Source organism: Pinus tabuliformis, chromosome Q (genome assembly GCF_031772625.1).
Source record: "Pinus tabuliformis cultivar Carrire ecotype Pingquan chromosome Q, CPIR1, whole genome shotgun sequence".
In the NCBI taxonomy this organism is placed as follows: domain Eukaryota; kingdom Viridiplantae; phylum Streptophyta; class Pinopsida; order Pinales; family Pinaceae; genus Pinus; species Pinus tabuliformis.
In genome coordinates, this window is record NC_142296.1 from 946,409,568 (window position 1) to 946,413,551 (window position 3,984).

At 43.3% G+C, this 3,984-nt stretch overlaps 1 non-coding gene across 1 annotated transcript; it reads right to left on the bottom strand.

The window, feature by feature from the left end:
• Positions 1-203: 203 nt before the first annotated feature.
• LOC149222591 (U2 spliceosomal RNA) lies at positions 204-400 on the bottom strand. Its single transcript, XR_016249826.1, has one exon. It is a non-coding gene; the product is annotated as a U2 spliceosomal RNA (small nuclear RNA).
• Between the last annotated feature and the right edge of the window lie 3,584 nt (positions 401-3,984).

The window sequence follows — 3,984 nt, forward strand, 5'->3', positions numbered from 1 at the left end:
TCTGATCAAGTCAATGCGCGGCTAATCAACCGACCGATTAGAATAGAATATAGAAGACAAAATTCCATTTGATTAGAATAGTATATAGAAGACAAAATTCCATTTCATTCACGGTAAATACAAGTTGTTCAATCCTAACAAACAAACCATTACATTAACATTCAACAATTTATTATTATTTAAATAAATTTGGTCTTGTCTTGGTGGGGTGCGCCAGGCTGGTGCTGTAGTGCAACGCACAAGCGACGCCCGAGAGCCCCAATAGCAAGCTATTGTAAGTGGGCCCTCCCCCTAGAAAAATACATTTAATATCATGTGGTTCTATGAACCACGTATCAGATATTAAACTGATAAGAACAGATACTACACTTGATCTTAGCCAAAAGGCCGAGAAAGGTATGCTTTTCCTCTTCTCTTTCGGTTCTTTTTCTATTGCTCCCCTTCCCCTCTATCCCACTCATCCATGCATGTGGGATAACTCATTTCTATTTCTTCTCATACCCCTTACTACCATTTAAATAGACATGCTCTTTAATATCAAACTTATATTTTCAATATTCTCACTATTTTCACCTCCCTAGATCTATTTTACTTTTCGATTTGAGGGATCAAATGTCTTTTCACCTTAAAAGAGGTTTCCCAGATTTGATGCCAATCTCTTTTCACCCTAAAAGAGGTTTGCCAGATTTGATGCCTTACCGCGAATTCAGATGGATGTTATAATTAAAATTATCTAGAAAGTACAAATATGAACTTTATTGCTTTTTATATATAAATAAAAGTAACTAAATATCATAATATTATCTACAATTAAAAATATGAAACTTCATATATATATAATATCAAAATAATTAATTATATGGGAAACAATCACTAAAGATTTTTATTTTTATTTTTTCCCTTTCCATGTTATCTTAAACTTGTGGTGGATGTTATCGTAACATAATAATAATTTATATATTAATATAAAGGAAAAAATTACACTATTTAAAAATCCTTCAATGTGATGTTTAATGCCATTGGACATAATCAATGGAGATCATTGCTCACCCATTCCTTGAAGTCAAATTCACCGGGATGTGTCTTAACTTAGTCAAATTTAATCAACAACCTATTGTTATGTTGGCCTTTCCATATTTAATCACCCACCGCGTTAACGTATTGATCATGTTGTAATTGTTGATTATGATACAATATAGCGTGTTTAGTTGTCTTTGAGAAAGCATAATGAGTTTACTACCAAGTTAACATAAAACAAATTTATTAATGGTTTTGAAAGATTAATCCACTGAGACATTTATATTAACTACTTGTGGAGAGTATATCATGATTTGATTTTGGCTTTTCACGAAAGGTATATCAAGATCTAATTTTGCTGTGATGAATATATATATATTTAATTCACCGTTACAAACTAAACTAATACTCACATAATCTAAATTAGCAGACGAATTAAAGCTATACACTTATTAAGTCAGTTCTTGGGTTATAACACTTAATCTATTCGGTGCTTCACTCACACAAAACACTCGTCAAAGTTTAAGCTCTCTCGCACAGAAGCCTAGTCAAAGTTTAAGTTCGTGTGCAATGTACAACGCTTTCAAAACTCTGCTCGTGAGTAATTTTCACATCTGCGTTGTTTCAAAAATGTGTTGCTAACCACTTTTACGAAACCCTAAGGAAGCAAGCTTTCGGTTCAAAGAGCCCTACAAAATCCCATTGTGATTGGTTTACCTGAGAGAGATAGAGAGAGAGGCATGAATTGCAGGTTAAGAAGCTGCTCGATGCCCCATACAGGGGCGGAAATGCGATCCTGTGAAATAGCGTTCGACGCCCATGGGCAACCGCATCTCTATTGTGGATCTCTAGAAGTTGGAGACTGCGACGCTCCCCTACGAGAACACCAAGAATGCGATGTAGATCGTTGTCCCCCAATAGGACCCTCCTGCTCTCCATTGATGATGAGGGCCAATGTCTCCTCATCAACCTCCACCGTCGCGTCCTCCTGTGGCTGGATTTCCTTCAAGAACGGCGTCTCGCCTATCAAATTTAGCCGCGACTTGGCCGCGACCGGAGGAGGGTTGACCGGGAGGAGAGCTCGGGGAGGATTCAATCTATATCTTCCTCCACTATCGACGTTCTATTCCATTCATATTAATATGTTAAATTAGCGAGAAGTTATGGCATCGGGGTAAAATAGAGTTTGGCCCTAAAACAAATCACAATGACCTACCACCTGTAATCAACAACTTGACCGCTCATATTCCTTTCACATATGGCAAAGTGTCAGGACCCCGAGCTGGCACCAAGACCAATGGGCGCCCCTGATGGGTCGTGCTCACTTGATGGCGAAAAATCGACTTCGAGGTACGATGAGAGTGCCCAAGTGCGACGAACGCTCCCGCATGGAGGAGAGGCGCCCAGGTCGACACAAGGGGCAGCGTGCACGAGTTGAGGGGCGCAAGCCCTAGGCGCGCACGCACGAAGGCGGGGCACCGAGAGAGATGTAGCGGGCACGCCAGCCCACACGACGTGGTATATCGAAGGGCACATGAAGAAGAGTGCCCACCCACAGCGGAGAGCGTGCAAGGGAGAACGCGCACATCACAACGTAGCGACAACCTAATTCGATGGACCCGTACCCACGAGCGCGCCCGCACACAAGGTGTGGCGCCGGGGCACCGCGACGGTGCAAGGCGTAGCGGAAGTGCGACCGAGACATAGCGAGCAGGTGCGTGACAGGCGAGCGAGCAGGCAGCGCAATGTGGAGTGTGCGACACAGAGGTGACCAGAGGTGGTAGCGTGGGCAGCACGGTAGGCGAAGCTCCTAGGGTGGGGTGCGTCAGCACACCCACGAGCAGGTCGGCCCAGGGGCGCGCACGCACAAGATGAAGGGTTGACTCAAGAAGAGAAGGGGCATCGACCCACGTAAAATCAAACGACTAGAGCATCTATAAGATGAGGAGCTCGACACTTGGAGGAGGTAGCAAGCAAGTTCGCACAAGATAAGTAATATCACAAAAGCTAATCGCAGAAAGGACAAAGTCAGCGATATCGCAGAAATGTAAGGGGTCTGATATCGCAGAACCGCGGGGCTTACATCGCAGAATTTGAAAACGTAGCTAAGGCACGTCGCAGAAGGAGGAGAGCTCGCCCAAGCGAGCTGGTTTCTGGGCAGGGCCGAGGGTTAGTTTTCTGGGCTGTTTTGGGACTCCAGTTTTGGGTTTCTGTTGGGAAAAGTGCACACCCTGGTTGCGAAACTTGGCACTTTTCACTAGCGAGTTGGGCTGGGCCAACCACTGCCACTCTTTGTACTTGGGCAGCACATGAGTTTGGACACGGCTGGCCCCTTTCTATCTCCACTGTAAATATTATTTCAAGTTTAAGAGTAAAGGGGAGAAGTGTTTTGGGAGTTGCCCCCTCCTATCGCAAATCCTTGTGTTCATATTGTTCTTTACGATATCGCAGACTGTTAATGAGTGTTATTCCGCTGCTTGTACTGAAGTTAGAGTATCACATAATTGTTGAATGAAATAATTGAATATAATAACACCTGAATGAAAAATTGGCTAATTGTTGAAGCGAATGAGAAGTTAGGTGCAGTGTGGGTTAGAGTAGTTGTACAACTGCGACGAAATATCACCGGTGGCGCACGTCGCCCACAGTGATCATAAGGCATCACAGCGTGGGGCCGTGACAAAAAGGAATCCATCTCCAAATGACTTGGTGCATCCAAATCCCCGTGGACTCAAGGAAAACGCGCCAAAGGGGAAGATAAAATCGGTGGACTATGAGAGGTAAAAGACCCCTTCAATCTCTATCACTCACATGGAACTCTCAAAGAACAACGTTCGAGCTCGAGACTAAGATTCTGACAATATGCTTTTACGGGTGAAATGTAAGTGCACACTCAGTGACATGGAAAATATCAGATTAACCTTCAAAAGACAACGCATTTTAAGGGATACAACACATTGACAACAA